This window comes from Primulina eburnea, chromosome 5 (assembly GCF_022965805.1).
Source record: "Primulina eburnea isolate SZY01 chromosome 5, ASM2296580v1, whole genome shotgun sequence".
In the NCBI taxonomy this organism is placed as follows: domain Eukaryota; kingdom Viridiplantae; phylum Streptophyta; class Magnoliopsida; order Lamiales; family Gesneriaceae; genus Primulina; species Primulina eburnea.
Window position 1 is genome coordinate 39,602,980 of NC_133105.1, and position 27,448 is coordinate 39,630,427.

General features: G+C 40.1%; 1 pseudogene; it reads right to left on the minus strand.

Annotated features, from left to right (window-relative positions):
• Window positions 1–4,119: 4,119 nt before the first annotated feature.
• Window positions 4,120–25,441, minus strand: LOC140831523 (uncharacterized; annotated as a pseudogene).
• Between the last annotated feature and the right edge of the window lie 2,007 nt (window positions 25,442–27,448).

The following is a 27,448-nucleotide window of genomic DNA, read 5'->3' on the forward strand; positions in this document are numbered from 1 at the left end:
GGCCACCGCCAGTACCTGTTGATCCCGAGAAGCCTTTGTGTCCTAAGTGCAGCAGGCATCACCGGGGAGAGTGCAGATTTGGCACTCATTCTTGTTATCATTGTGGCACGGCAGGCCACATTGCCAGAGATTGTCCGAGGGGAGCGAGCAAGGATAAAGTGCAGGGTCGTATCTTTTCGATGACCAAGGAAGGTATAAACCATGATTCTTCTGTGATCTCTAGTACCATTTTAATTTCAGGCAGAGTAGCTACGACTTTGATTGATACTGGTGCTACTCATTCTTTTATGTCTGAATTGTTTTTGACATCTTTTAGATCCTTCTGTTCTTCCCCTCCAGCTTAATGTTGTTTTGCCTTCGGGGGACGTGTTGTGCCCGACGTCTATTGTTTTTGCATGCCCTGATCGTATTGAGGAGCGAGTTGTTTTTGCTGATTTGATTGTTATCCCGATGGCTGCCTTTGATGTTATTCTTGGCATGGATTGGCTGTCGACCTATCGTGTTGTTATTGATTGCGTTGTTAAGACGGTGACATTTGCAGATGATAGCATTAAGGGAGGAGTTCTCGCCAGTGCAGGTACTTCGCTGGTCCTTCCTTTTATTTCTTGTCTTGAGGCTGAGAAGTTTATGTGTTGAGGTTGTGATGTGTTTCTGGCTTCGATTGTGGATGTGGATAGATTGATTAAGTTGAATATTGATGATATTGATGTTGTGAGGGAGTTTGCTGATGTGTTTGAGGATGACGTGCCGGGTTTGCCGCCGGATAGAGATGTTGAGTTTGTGATTGATCTAGCTCCAGGTACGGTTCCTATTTCTAAGGCTCCGTACCGAATGGCCCCTACTGAGATGAAGGAGTTGAAGACGCAGTTGCAGGATCTTTTGGACAAGGGTTTTATTCGTCCGAGTTCTTCGCCTTGGGGAGCTCCGGTTTTGTTTGTCAAGAAGAAAGATGGGTCTTTGCGGCTGTTTATCGATTATAGGGAGCTCAACAAAGTGACTGTCAAGAATAAGTATCCGTTGCCACGGATTGACGATCTATTTGACCAACTTCATGGTGCCACTGTATTTTCGAAGATTGATCTTCGGTCTGGCTACTATCTGTTGAAGGTTAGGGAGTCTGATATCCCTAAGACAGCGTTCCGGACCAGGTATGGTCACTATGAGTTTCTTGTGATGTCTTTTGATCTGACCAATGCTCCTTCAGTTTTCATGGACCTGATGAACCGTGTGTTCAAGCCGTTCTTGGATAGCTTCGTCATTGTTTTCATCGACGACATCTTGATTTATTCCAAGACCAGAGAGCTTCATGCAGAGCATCTTAGAGTGGTTCTTCAGTTGTTGAGAGAGAGGAGACAGTTTGCCAAGTTGAAGAAGTGTGAGTTTTGGCTGGATCTGATTTTTTCTTAGGCCATGTTGTTTCGAAAGATGGCATTGCCGTTGATCTAGTGAAGATAGAGGCAGTTCAGAAGTGGCCTATTCCTACCACTGTTTCTAAGGTACGCAGTTTCCTTGGTTTGGCGGGTTATTATCGTCGTTTCATTTCAGATTTCTCCAAGATTGCCTTGCCATTGACCAATTTGACGAGGAAGACTGTGAAGTTCGAGTGGTCCATCGATTGCCAAAGTTCATTCCAAGAGTTGAAGGACAGGTTGACGACAGCTCCTGTTCTTTCATTGCCCAGTGGTTCAGAGGATTTCGTTGTCTATACCGATGCGTCGAAGAAAGGCCTTGGTGCTGTGCTGATGCAGCGAGGAAAGGTCATAGCCTATGCTTCTCGCCAGTTGAAAGACTATGAGAATAATTATCCGACGCATGATTTGGAGCTGGCAGCTGTGGTTTTCGCCTTGAAGATTTGGAGACATTATTTGTATGGCGAAAAGTGTGAGATCTTCATAGACCACAAGAGTTTGAAGTATCTGTTTTCCCAGAAAGAGCTCAATATGCGGCAGAGGAGGTGGTTAGAACTTGTCAAAGACTATGATGTGACTATTAGTTAACACCCGGGAAAGGCGAACGTTGTGGCTGATGCTTTGAGCCGTAAGTCGAGTTCTTCTTTGAGTTCTTTGATTCAGAGGCCATTGTTGATGGACTTGCAGCGAGAGGAGATTTCTTTGGTAGTTCCGGGGACCATTGCTCGCTTTTCAGCGTTGGTTATTCGGGCTACTTTGACGGACAGGATCCGTAGAGAGCAGACTGTTGATGTTCAGTTGACAGAGTTGAGAGCTAGAGCAGAGGAGATAGGTAACTCAGAGTTTGCGATGAATGGTGATGGTTTGGTGACTTTCAGAGGTCGTATTTGTGTTCCTATTGGTGATGATATTCGGCGAGACGTCTTGACAGAGGCTCATACCGCGCCATATTCGATACATCCAGGCAGCACCAAAATGTATCAGGATCTTCGTCGACTCTGTTGGTGGCCAGGTATGAAGAAAGACATTGCCGTATTTATTTCTCAGTGCCTAACTTGTCAGCAGGTGAAGATTGAGCACCAGAGACCTGCTGGGACATTGCTATCTTTGCCGATTCCTCAGTGGAAGTGGGAGCATATTACGATGGATTTCGTGACTGGTCTTCCTAGGACGCAGAAGGCTTTCAATTCCATTTGGGTTATCGTTGATCGATTGACCAAGTCAGCGCACTTTCTTCCAGTTAAGACGACGTATTCCATGAATCAGTATGCAGAGGATTACATAGCAGAGATTGTTAGACTTCACGGTGTCCCTGTGTCGATTGTGTCTGATCGTGACCCTAGATTTACCTCAGAGTTTTGGAAGAGTTTGCACAGAGCTATGGGTTCACGGTTAGCATTCAGTACAGCTTATCACCCTCAGAGCGACGGTCAGTCAGAGAGAGTCATTCAGATTCTAGAGGATATGCTCAGAGCTTGTACTATCGATTATTCTGGTAGCTGGGATTCTAAATTGCCTATTGTGGAGTTCACGTACAATAATAGCTACCAAGCGACGATTGGGATGGCACCGTATGAGGCACTTTATGGCAGGAAGTGTAGATCTCCCTTGTATTGGGATGAGGTTGGAGAGAGGAAGTTGTTGGGACCAGAGATGGTCCAACAGACGGCCGATGTTGTTGCGGTTATCCGTGAGAGGATGAAGACTGCTCAGTCGAGACAGAAGAGCTATGCAGATGTTCGTCGTAGACCTTTGCAGTTTGAGGTTGGAGATCACGTGTTTCTGATGATAGCACCTCTCAAGAGTGTGATGCGGTTTGGCAAGAAGGGTAAGTTGAGTCCGAGATTTATTGGTCCATTCGAGATATTGGACAGAGTTGGTGATCGAGCCTACAGGTTAGCCCTACCGCCAGATCTTGACAGAGTCCATAATGTTTTTCACGTATCGATGCTCAGGAAGTATATTTCTAATCCTTCCCATGTTCTTCACCACGAGCCATTGAACTTGACGCCGAATTTAACCTACCAAGAGATTCCGGTCCAGATTTTGGATCGCAGAGTTAGAGTTTTGAGGAACAAAGAGATCGGCATCGTTAAAGTTCTTTGGAGGAACCATTTGATCGAAGAGGCTACGTGGGAACCAGAGGATGAGATGAGAGAGAAGTATCCTGAGTTGTTCGTGCAGTGACGTCAATTTCGAGGACGAAATTCCCTTAAGGAGGGGAGATTGTAATAGCCGAGCCCGGTGTACGGTACGGTTTATGTTTTGTATGTTTATTTGGGTTATTTGATTAGATGTTTAGAGTTGTGTTTATGGGCTATAGTATGTTTGGTTATTATTGTATTGAGGTGTTAGTTCGTATTGATTGTTCGTTTCAACGTTTCGGATCGATTTTAGTTGCTTGGAAGTTGTTCATTGCCGTGACCAGAGTGCACCCGCGCTCTAGTAGGAGTGCCCCCGCGGTGTACTATTCATGATTTTGTTGTTGGAGGGCCGTGGCATCACCGCACCCGCGGTGGTGTTGAGACCGCACCCGCGGTAGAGACCGCACCCGCGGTGTGTGCAGCGCCGCACCGGCGGTCCGAGTATTTCAGAAATTGGTGGAGTGCCGTGAGCATGGCGCACCCGCGGTGCTTGTTTGAGCGCACCCGCGGTCATGCATTATTGAGGTATGGGCGAGATATTTAGTACCTTTTTGGAGTTGTTGACTTCACTTTCCCCTTTCCTTTTCTCTCCAATCTCGTTTTTCTCTCTTCAAGCAAGGGTTCTCCTCCATTTCTTTCACATGATTATATATGTATTGTGTTTCAAAGGTTTTATGGTGATATTGCCTTCCATTTGATCCATAGTATGTATTGATTCAATTGTTATATATATGGGAGGCATTTGATGTCTCAATTGTTCAAAGGGAATACAAAGAGTATAGTTTCTAAAGTGTTGTTTAAATGCCAAAGAGAAAGAGTTTAAATGTTTTATTGGATTGATAGAAACATAGTCAGAGATTGCATGCAATTAGTTGATCAACGACCATAGGCTTATATCCCTCAGAGTTATCGGTTTATATCGATTGGGATACGAGCACCACAGACAGAGTTAGTATTGATATCAATCCAACCAGAGTAAAGAGAAATATCATCTCATTGTTATGCTATTGCTATGATATTCATGTTTTAGAGTTGATGGTATTTAATGATTTCAAAGCTATGTTTTACAGAGTATGATATGTTCATTGCTATGTAAGAGTTCCACTTGCTGAGTTTTATACTCATTTCAGTTATTTTCATGTGATGCAGATAAGAGCGACGGAACGGGACATTGACTGTGGACAGGGGGTCATATGCATACACCGTTGGAAGGAAGATTTTGGCATGATCATAGGAATGATGTTTTGTATTTTGTTATGTCATTCAAATGATCATGTATTGTTATTTTGTAAAGATGTTTAAAGAAATGTATTTTGAAAATCCTTCCATTTGCAAAAAAATTTTAAATTCCGCTGTATTTTAATAGTAACGGGTCAGGGTGTCACACTAACGACTTCTCTAAAGACAAATCCGCCATGTTTGAAGCATCATCGGTTTTATGACAAGCTATAAAATGTTCTATCTTAGATAATATATCCACAACAACAAAAATAGAATCCCTCCCCTTCTTAGTCCTAGACAACCCCAAAATAAAGTCCATAGAAATGTCAATCCAAGTTCTTTTTAAGAATAGCACGCAAAAGTGTTCCCAAAGTTCTATTGACAACTTCAGTTTGTCCATCCGTTTGAGGATGACATGATGTGAATCTTTGTACGAATGAATAGCAAACACGATTAAAATGGAATCGCGCCCTCAATTCAATATCAAACAAAGAATCGTTGTTGTCCCGATCTTTTGAATCAAGTGTGTGTTGTGATATTCACCTCTAAACTATGAAAAGTCTAGCAACAAATAATCACGAGATAAACAATCGAAATTATAACGAACCTTCGAAGAACTAGTCGACGACAATCCGCACATGCACGATCGACAAACGCCACAAAGTTAAAAACTTTGATAAGTTTGATTTCCGAATAACAAAGCGAAGCTTTGAAAGTTTGAGAGTAAAACTCTAAACTTTGATAAAAATCAAAAATAATGAAATCTGAATTGTGTGTAAAATTTCGTCCAATATGGTTTACATATCAAAAAGATTGCTAGAATCTAGTTACCTCACAAAATAAAACTCTAAAGTTGGAAATTAAAATATTCTCGAAAAAGACGCGCGCTCGGGCGGTAGATTATTACCGCTCGGGCGCAAGGCTTTCTGTAAGTTTTCTCCACGGGCAGTACATGTGGCGCTCGGGCGGTAATCTTTGGCCGCTCGGGCGCCGATGCTTCTGGCCTCTTCTTCATTTATCACTTGAATAATGTTCTTGTGACTTCCAAACTCACTCCCATGCATCGAAAACCCTCCAGCACTTTGCACCTCGCTTGTAAGTCCTTCCTCCTTGCTCATAAGCCCCTGCAATGCTTCCTTGAATCTCTTCGATCGTCCCCTCGTGATTGGTCCCTCCGGCAACTCTAAAGGGTCCCATGCTTTCCTTGGAGCTTGACCATCCGTGTTTGCATCATCCTCCCCTTCTTGAAAAGGATTTGTCCTCAAATCCAGTTCGTCACCTACATCAAACAACGACAAGTCACTAACATTAAAAGTAGAACTCACGTTATACTCACCCGGTAGATCGAGTTTGTAGGCATTGTCATTGATCCTTTCAAGGACTTGGAATGGTCCATCACCCCTAGGTAATAGCTTTGAACGTCTCTTCTCGGGGAACCTTTCCTTTCTCAAGTGTAGCCACACCCAATCCCCCTTCTCAAATATCACCTTCTTCTTCCCTTTGTTGGCTTGCTTAGCATATTGTTCATTCTTCTTCTCAATGTTGGCTTGGGCCTTTTCATGCAACCCGCTCACAAATTCAGCCTTCTTTTTGCCGTCCAAGTTTAACCTTTCACTCACAGGTAAAGACATTAAATCCAACGGAGTCAAAGGATTAAAACCGTATACAATTTCAAATGGCGAATAGCTAGTAGTAGAATGCACGCAACGATTATATGCAAACTCAACAAATGGCAAGCAATTTTCCCAATTCTTTAAGTTCTTCTTAAGAATAGCACGTAATAAAATTCCTAACGTCCTATTGACTACCTCAGTTTGACCATCCGTTTGAGGATGACTGGTCGTCGAAAATAGTAATTTAGTTCCAAGTTTAGCCCATAGTGTTTTCCAAAAGTAACTTAAGAACTTAACATCACGGTCAGACACAATAGTCCTAGGCATGCCATGCAACCTAACGACTTCTCTAAAGAACAAATCCGCAATGTTAGATGCATCATCAGTCTTGTGACAAGCAATAAAGTGTGCCATTTTAGAAAACCTATCCACAACAACAAATATAGAGTCCCTCCCCTTCTTTGTCCTAGGTAACCCCAAAACAAAGTCCATAGAGATATCAACCCAAGGTTCACTAGGGACGGGAAGTGGTGTATATAATCCATGTGGTAGTGTCCTAGACTTAGCTTGTCTACAAGTAATGCACTTCTCACAAACACGCTCAACATCACGTTTCATGTGTGGCCAATAGAAATGTTCATGCAGTGCACTTAAAGTTTTAGCCACACCAAAGTGTCCCATCAAACCACCCCCATGTGCCTCCCTAACAAGTAGTTCACGAATGGATGATTTAGGAATGCACAAACTATCTTCTCTAAACAAGAAACCATGATGCAAATGTTAGAGTAGGTGCCCGTCGAGCCAAGTGTTGGTCGAGTGTTCACAATGAAACTCTATGAATAAGCAATCTTTAGTTTAATAATATTTGAAATTATCATTTTGGCAAATCTTTATCTGTATACCCATGCTAGCTGCATAGATAAAGCCCTTGAATATACAAATAGTAGAAAGAATATGAGATGCTCATATGATGAGTATCATGAAACTCATATTTGTAATACTGTATATTCTAAACGGTTCCTAGTCGATTCAGCCGCCACTAAGAAGGATATAGGCCGCTCGAGTTAGAGGCTAGTATCTGCGATGTGAGTACCATGTTTCATTGGTAGGGGACATTGTGATGTCCGAACATGCAGATAGGTGCTCCTTGTAGAGTGCACTGAACAACCCTCCATAAAAGGACTTTCCAAGTGGTTCTCACTTATCGAGTGGAAAAGTCCTGGTTTATGGTTGTACAGAATTAGTCCTTATGACCCGGGACAACATTGAGACTCTATGTGCTAGAATTACACTTTGACTTGTTTACCGACTCTCATGGGGTCATCAGGTGGCAAGGTTGGGTGTTCTGTCGAAACACATAGGAGTCGATGCATTGTAGTCGGGGATTCACCGCTTACCTTCGGGTATGGATATCCTATGTGTAATCATGTGTATGTAGGTTGAAATCTCTGGCCAGAGTATGGTTGTAATTATGAAAGGGGTTTCATAGATTACACCATTGATGCAACTACAACATGACACATAGTATCGATTCATTGACAACTCTCGATAAACCAATGGTTGTCGAATCGGTCGGGATATATGAGTTGAAGGGACCGTACTGTACGCTAACCATAATTGAATGGTTCTTGCAGGCACTATCATGTGATACCTAGGGAATCACGTAAGCGATGCTGCTAGGCGTTTAACGTGATTGGTTGGGTACTATCAGACTTGAGTTCTGACGTTCTTACTATCAAGGAGTTGATAAGTAAGAATGGAGCAATTGGGGTATGCTCGAATAAGGACATGTTTAGTCCGAATCACATGGAGATGTGAACCCACGGCTAGTTGTATCAATGAACCATTGAGGGCCACACAAGTACTAGCTTTGTAAATCCCGATGAGAAGTAAAAATAGTTCAATGTGTTGAACGGCTTATAAAGGAGTTTATAAGCGTAAGGAAAATTAGAAGTATGACTTCTATAAAGGAGAAAATAGTTCAATGTGTTGAACGACTTATAAATGAGTTTATAAGTGCAAAGAAAAATAGAAGTATGACTTCTAAGAGAGAAACATAAATTTTAATTTATGGAAGTGTTCCTAAGATTAAAATTTGGCCAAGTAAATAATGTAGTTGAAAATTGTGATTTTCATAAACATTATTGTGGACTAAATTAAATTAATTCAAGTGTTGAATTAATTAAACACTAGTGGACCTAGTAGAGTCTAAATAATTAAATTAATTCAAGTGTTGAATTAATTAAATAATATTGAGTCTTGTAGAGCTCAATTAAAATAATTATTTAACTAGTGGGACTTGGGTAAATTCAAGTAATGTTTAATTAGTCTCAAATATGTTTGAGATAATTAAATTTAGTCCATGGTTTTTTATTTGATAAAAAACTATATAATATACATGCATGGGAGGTGAAGAGTTGGGGAATACTTTTGATTAAAATAATACATGGCATGCAACTTTTTTGGAACTACTTTTTGCACCCCCAAGACAACTCATTCTCCCCCATTCTCACATGGTGATGGCCGAAATCTATCTCTCACTTTCTCTCCAATTTTTTCTCTCCATTTTTGTGTTCTTGAATTGTTTAAGAACACACACTTCTCTTTGAAAAATCCTCTTAATTTTCTAGTGCAAATTAAGAGGGGATTTACCTAGTTGGTGGTGGGCCTTATTTTGGAGAAAAGGGAGTTGGAGGCTTGTAGATCTTCAACCTTGAAGAGCTTTGTTGTTTACAACAAAGTTGGAGCCACAATCAACTTTTAAAGTTTATAGGTACATTTCTTTAACATCCTATGAATGGTGTTTTGTTTTTAGTAAATATTGCACAAGATTTTTGGGGGTGGCCGAAAATTTTTAATAAAAATTTCGATTTTATGCTTCCGTTGCGTTTCCGGCCACCGTAACCGGTCCGCTTTCAAGTGGTATCAGAGCTTAGGTTACGGATTTTGTGTAATATTTACGTAATATTATGTTGAGATCGATTTCTAACCGTTTGAGATTTTTTGTGCAAAATATATCATAGGGCCGAAAATTTTTGAGGAAAAACAAAAAAAAAAAAAAATGTTTTTCGGGCAGCCCGAGGGGCTGCCCGAGGGGGCTGCCCGAAATTTTCGGGCAGCCGAGGGGCAGCCCAAGGGGCTGCCCGAAATGTTCAGTTTTAAAATAAAAAAAAAAATTTTTTTTGTTGTTGCCGGAATCCGGCGACGGAGCTCCGGCGACGGCGATGACGGCTAGGGTTTCCAAAAGGTGTTTTGGTTAATCCAAGTGTCATGGGCCTTGAGATGTTGGGCCATTGGATGGCCAACATAATTTGTGAAATTTAAATGGGCCAAAGTTTCTTTTTTGATGTAAAATGGTTTTTGGGCCCTTAAGTTTAAATTTACAATTGTTGCACATATTTTCTCATAAAATAAATAATTGAAGTAGGACTTTAATTATTTATAGTAAATGGTGATTTACAAGAAATTCGATTATAAATAAATTAATTTGAAAGTAGACAAAGGTGATTGTATACTTTGTTAATTTAATTTATAATTGTGGCGGTTAGTGATTGGATCAAGATATATAATATTGGATCAATTAATTATAGTGATAATTAATTGATGGTGTATGATATGTGATATTATGCATGAAGGATGATCAAAAGCCCAAGCCCAATTTGCTAGGTGTATGCTAGGATATTTGTGTTGAATGATTGTAATAATTATCAATTTATCAAGTGGGCTTGGTTTATGGCCCGTTCCCACCCCATGAGATGTATCCCTATGTGCCATGGATATTTATTTGTAAATATTAGAATAGGGGAAGATCAAGATTGGAAGATGGTGGCCTTGGTGATTATGAAGATCGAAGACATGTAATATTGGATGCTAATGTAATAATTTAGTTGCATTGCATCCCGTGCATTTACCCTAGGATTGGACCTAGGCCCGTGTTTGGCTCACACGGGCCATTAGTTTTGGGGCGATTGATCATCCTTGTATTGTTTTCTATTTATGATATATGCATGATATGTTATAAATAATGAGTATGTGCGTTATTATTATGATAATAACAAAGTTGCATGAATCCGGCAAACATACGATCAAACATGGCGAGCTTTTAAATTAAAATTAATGATGAGACCTTTCAAAATTAAAAACCCTCATTTTGAATAAGATTCAAAATTAATATCAAGCCCGAAAAGGGGAATTATAAATTTGTTTATAATTTCCTTGTCTTCCATCGACAATGGGTGCATGATGAACGCTACCCGTACTCGGGGCTCGGCTCATATTATTGGGGGAGCCCTGGGTGCCGGAAAGCTGTGACATCCATTGACATGGTGATGTGAACTACGTGGAACTCCCATGATTTCGGCTCATATTATTGAGGGAACTCATGGCGACCGTCCATTAAGGTTCAACATCGATGGGTTAGGCTTGACACGTAAAGATGAACGACGTCATATTATTGGGTCCTAATCAAACGTGAGACAAAAGTTTACGTAGAGGGTTGCATTGTGATGCAATTGGAAACTACCTTTTAGGAATTGTGATTGGCTGATATTATTCGGGATCATAATTCGCTAATTGGACCTTACGTACCTACTGAGGAAAGGGGTTTCCCGTTTTCACTAGAGGGTAGTGAAAGATGTCAAAACAGTGGGAGTAAATATTTATAAAGTTAAAGTCCATACTTTATATCTTATCAAATATTTAAAATAGTCATCAACATTTATCTGTTTTTACTTTTCAGTACAAATTGACGATGTCATCGATTCGCAATCCAATATCCGTAATACTCGACAAAAACATATTAACTGGACCTAATTACCTCACTTGGCTAAGAAACCTAAAAATCGTCTTGAATTCGGAAAAGATAGCATATACACTGACTGAGTCGCCCCCTGTTGAGGCTCCGACTCACTGCAATCCTGAGGAATTGCAGGCTTACAAGGAATGGTGTGACCATGACTTGATAGCCAGGTGTTATATGCTGACTTCTATGAATGATGAGCTGCAGAGGCGTTTTGAGGGTGCAAAGAGTGCTGCTGACATTCATTTGCACCTCAAGGAGCTCTTTGGAGAGCAAACGCGTCCTCTTAGGCATGCTACCGTCAAGGAGCTGATCACTTTGCGCATGCGAGAGGGGACCTCGGTCCATGAGCATGGCCTAAAGGTGATCGGGCTCGTGGACAAGCTCGTTGGCATGGATCTGATCCTGCCTTCGGAGTTGACCACCGACATGTTGCTGTTATCGCTGCCTAGCTCATTTGATCCTTTTGTGGTGAACTTCAACATGAACAAGATGGAACCGACCCTTGAGGAGTTGGTAAACATGCTTGTTACGTTTGAATCCACCATCAAGAAAGAGAAGTTGGTTCTTTATGTGGGTTCTTCATCTGGTACGAAGATTGATCCACATGGGAAGGGAAAGAAGAGTTCTTTCCAACGTCCCGAGAAGAACATGCCCTTGTTGAGGCAATCTCCGAACCCTGTTGAGGCAGCCAGACCAGTTAAGGCTGACAAGACTAATGATGTATGTCATCACTGCAAGAAGCCTGGACATTGGAGGCGTAATTGCAAAGAATATCTTGCCCAGAAGTGTTCTGGAAACGGTATGTTCTAAATTTAAGTAAACATTTTAATTAACTCTACTTCTTGGGTATTAGATACCGGTTGTGACTCAAATCTCTGTAATGGGTTACAGGTGATGGGAAGAAGTAGGAAGCTTAAGGAAGGTGTGACCTTCTTGAGGATGGGCAATGGAGCAAGAGTTGCTGCCAAGGCTATTGAGGATGTTTACTTATTATTGAACAATACTTTAAGTTAATTTTAAGAGATGTTTTGTTTGTACCTGTTTGGTGTAAAACATTGTTTCCATTTCTATTGTGATAAAAATGGATATTCTTGTTTATTTAGCAAAGGTGTTTGCAACATTTACAAGAATGAATGTTTAAATGGTACTTGAGAACTTGAAAACGATCTCTATAACTTAAAAGTAAAAGATATTCTACTAAATGTCCAATCAAAGGCAAACACCATATGAGATATGGATGGATAAGCCTCCCAAATATTCTTATCTTAGAATATGGGGAGCCCTGCTTATGTGAAGCAGGTTAGTGGGAGATAAATTGGATTGTTGATCCATTTTATGTTACTTTGTGGGATATCCAAGGAATTAAGTTGGATATCATTTCTATCATCCCCAAGAAACAAAAGTGTTTGTTTCTAGGAATGCAACCTTTTTGGAAAGGGATTTTCTATTGGATAGAAAAAGGCAGATGATAGAACTCGAAGAAGTTCGAGAGAAACCCACAATTATAGAACCCACACCCGATGAGCCAAGAGAGGAGATACAAGCTCCTAGCAGATACGAGAAAGTCTCGAGACCACCTATGAGGTATGGTCAGCTTCTTGAAGAAGGCCATGATGAGCCTAACCATGGATGTGATCCATGGACCTTCAAGGAAGCGTTATCTGATGCCAATTCATCCAAGTGACTTGAAGAAATGGAATCTGAGTTGAATTCCATGCATTCGAACCAAGTGTAGGATCTTGTGGATCCACCTGTGGGAACTGTTCCTACAGGGACTTGGGGAGGATGGGAAGGTGTTGACCTTCAAGGCGCGATTGGTGGCAAAAGGATGTACTCAAAGACAAGGAGTTGACTTTGAGGAAACCTTTTCCCAATCGCAATGTTCAAGTCCATAAGGATTTTATTAGCCATAGCTGCATAGTATGACTATGAGATATGGCAGATGGATGTCAAGACAAACTTTCTTAAATGGGGATTTTAAGAAAGTTATTTACATGTCTAAACCTGAAGGGTTTACATCTATCGGAAGTGAGCATATGGTATGCAAACTTCAGAGATCTATTTATGATCTAAAGCAGGCATCTAGGAGTTGGAACCTCAGATTCGACAGTACAATCAAATAGTTTGATTTACTAAGAATCATGAGGGACCCTATGTGTATAAGAAGGTCAGTGGGAGTGTTGTGACATTCCTGGTGTTATATGTTGATAACATTCTACTCATTGGGAATGATGTAGGAATGTTGCAATCAACAAAGATATGGTTAGCAAGTAAGTTCTCGATGAAGGACTTGGGTGAAGCATCTTTTGTATTGGGATACAGATTTATTGAGATAGATCGAAAAGATGGCTTGGTCTCACCCAGTCCACATACATTGATACCATCGTGAAGCAGTTCTCGATGGATGAGTCCATGAGAGGACATCTACTAGTGTGTCATGGCGTGTCCCTATCCAAGTCTGTCTCTCAAGACAGATGCAGAGATAGTGGCGATGACACGCATTCCGTATGCTTCGGAAATTGGTAATATCATGTATGGGATGATATCTACACGTCCTGACGTGGCGTTTGCACTATATGTAGTGAAATGATATCATTCGAACCCTGGTCTTCCACACCTGAAAGCTGTGAAAGACATCCTCAAGTAGTTGAGAAGGACCAATAAAGTGTTCTTGGTCTATGGGGTAGAGAACTGAAATTGGAAGGTTATACCGACTCTAGCTTCCAAAGCGATATCGATAACCTGAAGTCAACCTCTAGTTTTGTATTCATGCTCTATGGTGCTGCAGTCTCTTGGAAGAGTTCCAAGCAAGACAATATTACGGATTCCAGCACAGAGGCCGAATACATTGCTGCATCAGATGCAGCAAGGGAGGCTGTTTGGATAAGGAATTTCGTCCAAGAGTTGGGCGTCATTCCTAATGGAGTTGCTCCTATCCCGGTGTTGTGTGACAACACGGGAGCTATAGCTCAAGCAAAGGAGCCTAGGTCTCATCAGAAATCCAAACTCGTATTGAGAAAGTACCACATCCTCGGAGAGATTGTGGAAAGTAGAGAAGTGTCTTTTGACACAGTCGGCTCCGCAGATAATGTTGTTGATCCACTAGCTAAGCCTTTACCTGGACCATTATTCGACAAGCATCGCGAATCAATGGGTTTTAAGCATATGGGTAGTTGGCTCTAGTGCAAGTGGGAGATTGTTAGAGTAGGTGCCCGTCGAGCCAAGTGTTGGCCGAGTGTTCACAATTAAACTCTATGAATAAGCAATCTTTAGTTTAATAATATTTGAAATTATCATTTTGGCAAATCTTTATCTGTATACCCATGCTAGCTGCATAGATAAAGCCCTTGAATATACAAATAGTAGAAAGAATATGAGATGCTCATATGATGAGTATCATGAAACTCATATTTGTAATACTGTATATTCTAAACGGTTCCTAGTCGATTCAGCCGCCACTAAGAAGGATATAGGCCGCTCGAGTTAGAGACTAGTATCTGCGATGTGAGTACCATGTTTCATTGGTAGGGGACATTGTGATGTCCGAACATGCAGATAGGTGCTCCTTGTAGAGTGCACTGAACAAACCTCCATAAAAGGACTTTCCAAGTGGTTCTCACTTATCGAGTGGAAAAGTCCTGGTTTATGGTTGTACAGAATTAGTCCTTATGACCCGGGACAACATTGAGACTCTATGTGCTAGAATTACACTTTGACTTGTTTACCGACTCTCATGGGGTCATCAGGTGGCAAGGTTGGGTGTTCTGTCGAAACACATAGGAGTCGATGCATTGTAGTCGGGGATTCACCGCTTACCTTCGGGTATGGATATCCTATGTGTAATCATGTGTATGTAGGTTGAAATCTCTGGCCAGAGTATGGTTGTAATTATGAAAGGGGTTTCATAGATTACACCATTGATGCAACTACAACATGACACATAGTATCGATTCATTGACAACTCTCGATAAACCAATGGTTGTCGAATCGGTCGGGATATATGAGTTGAAGGGACCGTACTGTACGCTAACCATAATTGAATGGTTCTTGCAGGCACTATCATGTGATACCTAGGGAATCACGTAAGCGATGCTGCTAGGCGTTTAACGTGATTGGTTGGGTACTATCAGACTTGAGTTCTGACGTTCTTACTATCAAGGAGTTGATAAGTAAGAATGGAGCAATTGGGGTATGCTCGAATAAGGACATGTTTAGTCCGAATCACATGGAGATGTGAACCCACGGCTAGTTGTATCAATGAACCATTGAGGGCCACACAAGTACTAGCTTTGTAAATCCCGATGAGAAGTAAAAATAGTTCAATGTGTTGAACGGCTTATAAAGGAGTTTATAAGCGTAAGGAAAATTAGAAGTATGACTTCTATAAAGGAGAAAATAGTTCAATGTGTTGAACGACTTATAAATGAGTTTATAAGTGCAAAGAAAAATAGAAGTATGACTTCTAAGAGAGAAACATAAATTTTAATTTATGGAAGTGTTCCTAAGATTAAAATTTGGCCAAGTAAATAATGTAGTTGAAAATTGTGATTTTCATAAACATTATTGTGGACTAAATTAAATTAATTCAAGTGTTGAATTAATTAAACACTAGTGGACCTAGTAGAGTCTAAATAATTAAATTAATTCAAGTGTTGAATTAATTAAATAATATTGAGTCTTGTAGAGCTCAATTAAAATAATTATTTAACTAGTGGGACTTGGGTAAATTCAAGTAATGTTTAATTAGTCTCAAATATGTTTGAGATAATTAAATTTAGTCCATGGTTTTTTATTTGATAAAAAACTATATAATATACATGCATGGGAGGTGAAGAGTTGGGGAATACTTTTGATTAAAATAATACATGGCATGCAACTTTTTTGGAACTACTTTTTGCACCCCCAAGACAACTCATTCTCCCCCATTCTCACATGGTGATGGCCGAAATCTATCTCTCACTTTCTCTCCAATTTTTTCTCTCCATTTTTGTGTTCTTGAATTGTTTAAGAACACACACTTCTCTTTGAAAAATCCTCTTAATTTTCTAGTGCAAATTAAGAGGGGATTTACCTAGTTGGTGGTGGGCCTTATTTTGGAGAAAAGGGAGTTGGAGGCTTGTAGATCTTCAACCTTGAAGAGCTTTGTTGTTTACAACAAAGTTGGAGCCACAATCAACTTTTAAAGTTGATAGGTACATTTCTTTAACATCCTATGAATGGTGTTTTGTTTTTAGTAAATATTGCACAAGATTTTTGGGGGTGGCCGAAAATTTTTAATAAAAATTTCGATTTTATGCTTCCGTTGCGTTTCCGGCCACCGTAACCGGTCCGCTTTCAGCAAATAAAATTTTTCATGTGGACCATGCATACAAGTTTCAAACAAGCTCTTAAAATCCTCATCTAGCACATACAATTCCTTCACATGCTCAAACCCCAAAATTTTTGACTCCAAGGTAGAGATTAGTACGTACCTCCGTGATAGTGCGTCGGCCACTACATTTTCCTTACCTTGTTTGTACTTTATGATGTAGGGGAATGTTTCAATGAATGCTACCCACTTGGCATGCTGCTTGTTCAACTTCTGCTGCTCCTTAAGTTGCTTAAGAGACTCATGATCCGTGTGAATCACAAACTCCTTAGGCCTCAAGTAGTGCTGCCACGTCTCTAAGGTCCTCACAAGTGCGTAGAACTCCTTATCATACGTGGGATAATTCAGCGCTGCTCCATTGAGCTTCTCACTAAAGTATGCCACCGGCCGTCCGCCTTGCATCAAAACTCCACTGATACCTACCCCTGAAGCATCACATTCAATTTCAAAAGTGTTAGAAAAATCAGGTAAAACAAGTAAAGGAGCATTAATTAATTTTTGCTTAATAAGATTAAAAGACTTCTCTTGCTCCTCGCCCGAACAGAATGGAACGTTCTTCTTATCACCGCTGTCATTTGTGCTGCCAATGTGCTAAAATCCTTTACAAACCTCCTATAGAAGCTTGCAAGGCCATGGAAGCTTCGAACTTGACCAACAGTAGTAGGCGTTGGCCAATCTCGAATAGCACTTACCTTATCTTCGTCAACTTGTATCCCCTGTGAACTTACCACAAAACCAAGAAAGACAAGTTTTTTTGTACAAAAATCACATTTCTTTAAGTTAGCATATAGATTTTCAGCCCTTAGTGTGATTAGCACAAGTTTCAAATGACCAACATGCTCATCCAAGTCTTTGCTTATATACTAGGATATCATCAAAATAAACAACACATTTTCCTATGTACGCACGCAAAACATGGTTCATTAACCTCATAAAGGTGCTAGGAGCGTTAGTTAAGCCGAAAGGCATGACCATCCACTCATATAACCCGTATTTGGTTTTAAAAGCAGTTTTCCACTCATCACCTTCCCTCATCCTAATTTGGTGATAACCACTCTTCAAATCAATTTTGCTAAATAGCAAGCACCATGCAATTCATCTAACATATCATCTAGTCTAGGTATGGGATGCCTATACTTAATGGTTATGTTATTAATGGTTATGAACTTGACCAACAGTAGTAGGCGTTGGCCAATCTCGAATAGCACTTACCTTATCTTCATCAACTTGTATCCCCTGTGAACTTACCACAAAACCAAGAAAGACAAGTTTGTTTGTACAAAAATCACATTTCTTTAAGTTAGCATATAGATTTTCAGCCCTTAGTGTGATTAGCACAAGTTTCAAATGACCAACATGCTCATCCAAGTCTTTGCTATATACTAGGATATCGTCAAAATAAACAACAACAAATTTTCCTATGTACGCACGCAAAACATGGTTCATTAACCTCATAAAGGTGCTAGGAGCGTTAGTTAAGCCGAAAGGCATGACCATCCACTCATATAACCCGTATTTGGTTTTAAAATCAGTTTTCCACTCATCACCTTCTCTCATCCTAATTTGGTGATAACCACTCTTCAAATCAATTTTGCTAAATATGCAAGCACCATGCAATTCATCTAACATATCATCTAGTCTAGGTATGGGATGCCTATACTTAATGGTTATGTTATTGATTGCCCTACATTCCACACACATACGCCATGAGACATCTTTCTTAGGGACTAGTAAAACGGGAACCGCACAAGGTGACATGGATTCACGCACAAACCCTTTATCTAATAGCTCACTTACCTGTCAATGCAGCTCCTTAGTCTCCTCCGGATTGCTCCTATAAGCTGGACGGTTCGGCAAGGCACTCCCGGGCACCAAATCAATTTGGTGTTCAATCCCCCTCAATGGTGGTAAGCCTTGAGGTAGCTCCTCCAGAAATACATCGTCAAGTTCCTGCAAGAGTGAAACAACAATGCTCGGAAGGGATCTGGCAATATCACTTGTGTTAAAGAGAATCTCTTTATAAAGAATCAACACAAGTGGTTCATGTGTGTGCATCAATTGTTTCAACTCACCTTTTTGGGCTATATATGTTTTCTTTTTGGCCTCTTTCCTCTCATTCTTTTTTTGTATGGCTATCTCACTCTTTTGATCACTCTTTTTTTCAGCCATTTCTTTTTTATTCTCTAAGGCCACCTCACTTTTTATTTCACTCTTTCTTTCGGCCTCATCTCTCTTCTTTTTTTTCAAATGGTCCTCCAACACTTGCTTTGGAGACAAAGGAAGTAATACAATGGTTTCCTTCTTCAAGACAAATGAATACTTATTCTTAAACCCATCATGTAACACACGCCTATCATATTGCCAAGGTCTACCCAACAAAATATGACATGCATGCATGGGTACAACGTCACACAAGACCTCATCAACATACTTCCCAATAGAAAAGGACACCAAAACTTGTTTGTTCACCTTCACCTCCGCACAATTATTCAACCATTGAAGCCTGTATGGTTGACTATGCTTTAATGTAGGTAAACCCAATTTTTCTACCATCTCACTACTAGCCACATTAGTACAACTTCCCCCATCTATGATAAGATTGCAAACCTTGCCATTCACAAAACACCTAGTATGGAACAAGTTTTCCCTTTGGTTAGTCTCCTCCTCCTTGACTTGGGCACTCATGATACGCCTAGTCACTAATGCTTCACCTACAACCGCTTCATATTCCTCATTAGGTTCCGCTAACGCAGGCATCTCATCATCATCATCACCCTCACTATGCGACTCATACTCACAATAGTCATTTAAAATCATCACCCTCTTATTAGGACACTCACTAGCAATATGACCCAACCCTTGACACCTAAAACATCTAGTATCTCTAGCTCGATTAAGAGGAGTTTCAGATTTACCTTGCACTCCTTGTTTAGGCGCCTCTTGCCTAGTCTCAACCTTGGGCTTTGTCCACAACTTGCTTTCATCACGTTTTGCCACGTTTGGTCTCCAAGAAGTTGACGAACTCCCACCTTGATTGGCGCGGCCAACTCCACGCCTTTTGAGTTGTTGCTCCACCTTTATGGCCATTTGCACCATCTCGTCTAGATCCAAGTAGTGCCTAAGCTCCACTTGATCTTGAATCTCCCTGTTCAAACCACAAATAAAACGTGCCATGGTCGCCTCACTATCCTCCTCGGTGTTTGCCCTAATCATGTGTCACACCCATACTCTATACTTAACATGATTAATGATACTTATACTTTTAATCAAATAAGGTTTGAATGATATAACTATAGTATGAAGTAAATCAAACAAGAGGCATCACTTTGATGGTTTATAAAAATTTTGGCATGATGTCCCTATATTTTTTATACACCAAAACTCAAGCAATACTATTCATACACATTTATAAACATATTCTCATATACCAACATACTTTGTATCATCATACATAACATGGAACTTGTTTCAAACCCTCATATAAAATTTACTACAATACATATGCGGAAGCTATACAATAAGAAGTCCCGGTTCTTTTCGAGGTAGGGCACGTCACAAGCATTCATTGGCGAACCGGCATCCTAGGTCTCTTCACTACCTGATCCTGTAACACATGAGCTACTTGAGTTTATAAAACTCAATAAGTTGGCACTTGTACGTATCAATATGCTTCGAAGGAACATACATATCAAGTCGTGATCAATAATGAATCTTAAAAACATGTCATACCGTAGCATATATTCAATGTTCATTTTGTACTTGAGCCTCATTAGTTGACCTGTACTACTGTGCTTGCTTTATAATATAGCTACTACTGTGTTGGACGTCAGGGAGCAACCTTTGGCATCCCCACGCCCCATGGACATATATTGGCCAATAGCTTTGGTGGACTTAAAACCACCCATGATGTCAACAAGCTCTATATCATGTAAATCAATCCTTTTCTTTTCATGTTCATGTTCTTGTTCATGACATAGCACCCATCATCAATATTCATGAGTTCCTTACATATTTAATATATAACAATGGAATATGGTGCTATGTTTTCATCAATAAACATACTAACAATGTACATATATCAATAGACAATGAGATGCATTTGAAATTCATAATATTACTCATGTATTACTTCAAGAACATGCCAACTTACTGTCCAAGCTTAAGAACACTGGTTTAAAATGGTGTTTCTCGCTCCTATACTGTCAAATACATCAATAAACCCATCACTATGTATATATTAGGTGAAAATCACTCATCTACATGTAGAACAACTAAAAGAGAAGAAAACTTACACCTATATGATGTTCTTGTGATGGAGAATAAACTTCTAACCTCAAAACTTTGAAAGGAATGAAGAAGGAAGCTTTGGAGGATGTTTTCTAGATTTTTCTCTCGAGTTTCTTGCTGGTATAAGAGTGGAGAGCTGGTAAAATGGCTTAGAAAGTCGAAACTTATCCATATATATATAAGGCGGCGCTCGGGCGGTAGTTTTCTACCGCTCGAGCGCGGAATGTTCTGTCCAAGAGGTAAAATTTTCGTGCACTGGCGCTCGGGCGGTCATATTCTATTGCTCGGGCGCCATATGTTCTGTAAAATTGGTGAGCTTGTAAAGTACCGGCGCTCGGGCGATAAAATCTTACCGCTCGGGCGCCACCTGTTCTGCCTCTGCGCACTACTTCGTCAAAGATCGTTCCATAAACGTCTCTTCCGTTCATAATCTGGAAAAGTGGTAAACTAGGAAGTTGTAGCTCTATGTCTTGGCTTGAATCTCCCACTGGTTTCAGGTCATTTGGAGGTCGGAGTAAAAAGTTATGCACATTCTCCTAACATGTATCATTGTAGGAGTGACGATACACACAACTCACTTCGGGGGGCTTTTGGCTTGTCTTCCACAATGATTTGGACAAAACCCAAAACGTGAAAGTTGTAGCATTATATCTTAGCTTTCTAATGGTTAAGGCCTCACACAATTTGGATCAATATTCAAATCATTATACTAAAACCCGTACGAACTACCATATTTACATCTCATTTCCCACAACTTCCATTACACTATCATTACCTTCACATCTTACTCTAACTATTTAGACATATATTCATTCTCAATATACCATGGGCAATATAAAAGTCATGTTCAATCTCAATATTGATACCTCAATCATCACTTTAAATCAAACAAGCTAAACAACTACATAATAAACGACATAAACGCATTATTATCATTTGTACGAGTAACCGGGCATTACAATTCTCCCCTCCTTCAAAGAATTTCGTCCTCGAAATTTGACGTACCATATAGTTCGGGATATCTCTGTTGAATCTCGTCTTCGCGTTCCCAAGTTGCTTCTTCGATTGCATGATTTCGCCATAACAGTTTCACCAATGGTATTTCCTTGCCTCGTAACACTTTTGATTTCCTATCGAGGATTTGGACCGGTCGTTCTTCATACGAGAGATTCGAAGCTAGCTCCAATGGTTCGTAATGAAGAACGTGAGAAGGATTGGCCAAATACTTTCATAGCAAGGAAACGTGAAAAACATTGTGAACATTTGACAAGTTCGGAGGTAAAGCAACTCGGTAGGCTCTGTCTCCTATTCTTTCCAAGATTTCAAATGGACCGATATATCTTGGACTCAATTTTCCCTTCTTACCAAAACGCAAAATGCCCTTCAATGGTGCTATCTTTACAAATACATGGTCACCACCCTGAAATTCCAATCGACGACGTCGCACATCAGCATAGCTTTTCTGTCGACTCTGGCCTCAAATTGTTGTATGTATTCTGTCATTGCCTTAGTTCCTTGCTTCAGGTTAAGGAAGTCGCTGGCTTTCTTAGCTCGTACGTCTTTACTGAAATACTTGTTGTAAAACACGGTTTTGAAAGTTTCCCATGTCAATGGTCCAACCGGTAATGCGACCCTTGTACTCTCCCACCAAATTCTTGCATGTTTTGTTAATAAAAAGACGGCACAAGTCACTTTGTCAACATCTTCCATATGAAGGTAGGAGAAGATGGACTCCAATGACTTAATCCACTCTTCTGCTACTGCTGGATCGGTGCTTCCCATGAATTCCGGAGGATTCAAACGTCGAAACCGATCATATACGTCTGTCTGAACAGGCACATGTATGTGTACTATGGCTTGAGCTTGTGCCTGTTCATGAGTAGTCCGTTGCATCTCCAGTAGCTGCTGGATTTGTTCACCATGGACTTTTGCTTGTTGTTGGAGTAATTGAGCGAAGTCATCTATCGGTCGTGGCGCACTGCCCTCACCTTCGACTGCTGGGGCCTTGCCCTTAGATGACTCTCCTTCATGTACTTTACGTTTTGGTGGCATCGTTGCTTATCTTAACCTTCATGTAGGTCACGTAGAATCACATAACTTAGCATAAACTATGGAATACAAAGATACTTACTTGCCAAGTTCTCCATATGGATGAAGTGCAGTGTCTTCCCTGTCAAAGAACCGTGGGCTCTGATACCATAAAAATGTCACACTCTTACTCTATACTTAACATGATTAATGATACTTATACTTGTAATCAAATAAGGTTTGAATGATATAACTATAGTATGAAGTAAATCAAACAAGAGGCATCACTTTGATGGTTTATAAAAATTTTGGGATGATGTCCCTATATTTTGTATACACCAAAACTCAAGCAATACTATTCATACACATTTATAAACATATTCTCATATACCAACATACTTTGTATCATCATACATAACATGGAACTTGTTTCAAACCCTCATATAAAATTTACTACAATACATATGCGGAAGCTATACAATAAGAAGTCTCGGTTCTTGTCGAGGTAGGGCACATCACAAGCAATCATTGGCGAACCGGCATCCTAGGTCTCTTCACTACCTGATCCTGTAACACATGAGCTATGTGAGTTTATAAAACTCAATAAGTTGGCACTTGTACGTATCAATATGCTTCGAAGGAACATACATATCAAGTCGTGATCAATAATGAATCTTAAAAACATGTCATACCGTAGCATATATTCAATGTTCATTTTGTACTTGAGCCTCATTAGTTGACCTGTACTACTGTGCTTGCTTTATTATATAGCTACTACTGTGTTGGACGTCAGGGAGCAACCTTTGGCATCCCCACGCCCCATGGACATATATTGGCCAATAGCTTTGGTGGACTTAAAACCACCCATGATGTCAACAAGCTCTATATCATGTAAATCAGTCCTTTTCTTTTCATGTTCATGTTCTTGTTCATGACATAGCACCCATCATCAATATTCATGAGTTCCTTACATATTTAAGACATAACAATGGAATATGGTGCTATGTTTTCATCAATAAACATACTAACAATGTACATATATCAATAGACAATGAGATGCATTTGAAATTCATAATATTACTCATGTATTACTTCAAGAACATGCCAACTTACTGTCCAAGCTTAAGAACACTGGTTTAAAATGGTGTTTCTCGCTCCTATACTGTCAAATACATCAATAAACCCATCACTATGTATATATTAGGTGAAAATCACTCCTCTACATGTAGAGCAACTAAAAGAGAAGAAAACTTACACCTATATGATGTTATTGTGATGGAGAATAAACTTCTAACCTCAAAACTTTGGAAGGAATGAAGAAGGAAGCTTTGGAGGATGTTTTCTAGATTTTCCTCTCGAGTTTCTTGCTGGTATAAGAGTGGAGAGCTGATAAAATGGCTTAGAAAGTGGAAACTTATCCATATATATATAAGGCGGCGCTCGGGCGGTAGTTTACTACCGCTCGAGCGCGGAATGTTCTGTCCAAGAGGTAAAATTTTCGTGCACTGGCTCTCGGGCGGTCATATTCTACCGCTCGGGCGCCATATGTTCTGTAAAATTGGTGAGCTTGTAAAGTACCGGCGCTCGGGCGGTAAAATCTTACCGCTCGGGCGCCACCTGTTCTGCCTCTGTGCACTACTTCGTCAAAGATCGCTCCAAAACGTCTCTTCCGTTCATAATACGGACAAGTGGTAAACTAGGAAGTTGTAGCTCTATGTCTTGACTTGAATCTCCCACTGGTTTCAGGTCATTTGGAGGTCTGAGTAAAAAGTTATGCCCATTCTCCTAACATGTGTCATTGTAGGAGTGACGATACACACAACTCACTTCGGGGCGCTTTTGGCTTGTCTTCCACAATGATTTGGACAAAACCCAAAACGTGAAAGTTGTAGCATTATATCTTAGCTTTCTAATGGTTAAGGCCTCACACAATTTGGATCAATATTCAAATCATTATACTAAAACCCGTACGAACTACCATATTTACATCTCATTTCCCACAACTTCCATTACACTATCATTACCTACACATCTTACTCTAACTATTTAGACATATATTCATTCTCAATATACCATGGGCAATATAAAAGTCATGTTCAATCTCAATATTGATACCTCAATCATCACTTTAAATCTAACAAGCTAAACAACTACATAATAAACGACATAAACGCATTATTATCATTTGTACGAGTAACTGGGCATTACATCATGACTACCTCCATCTCCTTATAGTAGTCCTCCACACTCTTAGCTCCTTGCCTCAAAGTTTGTAACCTCTTAAACATCTCCCTATAGTAGTGCTTAGGCACAAACCTCTTCCTCATGACCCTCTTCATCTCATCCCAAGACTCAATGGGTCTCTCATTATGCTTCCTTTTAGTGGTCACTAATTGATCCCACCAAATGAGAGCATAGCCTAAGAATTCAACCACCGCCAACCTCACCTTCTTTTGTTCGGAGTAGTGGTGACATTCAAATACGAACTATACCCTCTTTTCCCACTCTAGGTATGCCTCCGGGTCAGACTCCCCATGGAACGATGGAATTTTCATCTTAATGCTACCCATGTGACCATCTTCCCTAGTCTCCTCATATCTACCCCGCATGGCTTCCCTTTTTCCTCTACCAAATCCTCTACCTCCTCCATTCCTACCCCAATACTCATTTTGACTCTCATCGCCTCCTCCCAGATCATACTCCTCATCATCTCTACCCAAATACCTAGGCTTAGATTTACCCCCACTAACACTAACCTCAAGTTTATCCAACCTCTCATGCAATGACTCCATTTGGGTCGTCATCACCCTACTAAATCCCCAAACAATGCATCTAGTTGGGCCTTAGACAACCCCAAATTCGAACTACCTCCTACCTCCCTCTCCATTTAATGTCAAATTTGTACCTGCAAGAAAAGGTTAGTAGAAATAAAATAATCCTCACCCAAATGCTCACGGTCACTCCAAAGAAATTCACTCGTCTTTTCTCACAATTTTGTTTGCTCACTACAAATACAAACTCCAGAATCTTGTTTCCAACAATTTCCCCCTTTATGGTGTTTGACAAAACCAAGTGATTTAAGATCGGATAGCTGAGCTCTTTGTAGACTATGCAGCTTAATTATAAAATGACTGGGTTTCTTGTAGATAACATAAAAACTGAAAATATAATATCTGGATTCCTTGTAGATAACATAGAAACTGAAAATAATTTGATTAGATCTTCTTCAGCTGCTTTGTCCTTCCCCTTTTTTGTCAAACATTTCCATTTGGTCTGATAACTTTCGAACGTCAATGGATAATAGTTTTACATCTGCTGAGATACTTGAGGCGACAGTTGTGAAGGAGGTTTGTAGCGATGTGATTTGATTAGAAACAGAGGTTTCCAGTCGCTCAACTCTCTGACTTATTATATTCTGAGTTGTAAAGAATGATCCAATTAGCCCTTGCTTCATTTCTTGAACAGTCTTGCTAAGAGAGTCCATGTTGGCTTGAAGATTTTTTAATTTTGCTGAGTCAAATTCAATCGAAGAGTCTAATTTGACAGTATGCGTCAGCTGTTCGTGTTGAATTTTCTTGATGTCAGTTATCATCTGCTGCATGCTATACTGTATATTCTGAATTTCTTCAAGAACAGTATCCATTTCTGTAGATTGAATTGATGGTTGCTTGTTGGGTTTATCTGAATGCTTTGATAGTTGGCCAAAAAGAACTAATGCTTGATTAGTTTCCATTGGTCCAATCGTAGATCGAGTTGGAATTTTTTCTTGAATTTGATCAAAGAATGGTCTGTTTGCCTGAATGATGGAGATGGATGGTTCATGCATAGAGGCTTCCTATGGAGGATTAACTGGACTTTGTTCTTTCTCTTTTGATTGAGTGAGCAACTGACTTTCTTTATGTTCAGCAGTTTCTGGGTCTGATGGTTTTGCTTGTTCGTCAGTTTGAGTAACTTTTTCAGCAGAAATTTCTGACTGAACAGGTACTTCAGTTTGAGCTTTTTCTGATGCAGTTATCTCTTTTTCTGAATTTTGAATTGGTTCTTCAGTTGGGTCTTCAGTTTGAGCAGATATAACTTTTTCATCAATGAGTGACTTAGTTGGAGCTTCAGATGATATTTTAATATCTTGCTCTGGTTGTTCAGCTGACTGAGCAACTGGGTCATACTGAGCTTCTAATGCAACGGCTTGAATGATTTCATCGATGTTTGCCAAAGATAGTTCTTCTTCAGAGTATAACTGTTGTTCTTGCTGAGAAGATTGAGGCATTTCCTGAACTGGGTTTTCAGTTGACTGTAGTGGAGATGGTTCTTTCTGTGGAGAGAAGGATGAATCTTTTCCAGGATTTGAGTTGAGAGGTTTTTCATGAATAACCAGCTCCTGATCTTCTTCCCAAAATCTTATTTCCCTTTGGAGGCTACTAAGATCTGCGTCCAGTTGAGTGAACACAGCTCTATCATTGTATGCGATTGGACTTGTTGGATGGTAGTTGGACTTCAGCTGTGCTACCATTTTTGCTAACTTTTTGGCGCGAATTTGATCAAAGAAGTATTGCTGCCTTTCTAATGCTTGTGAAATG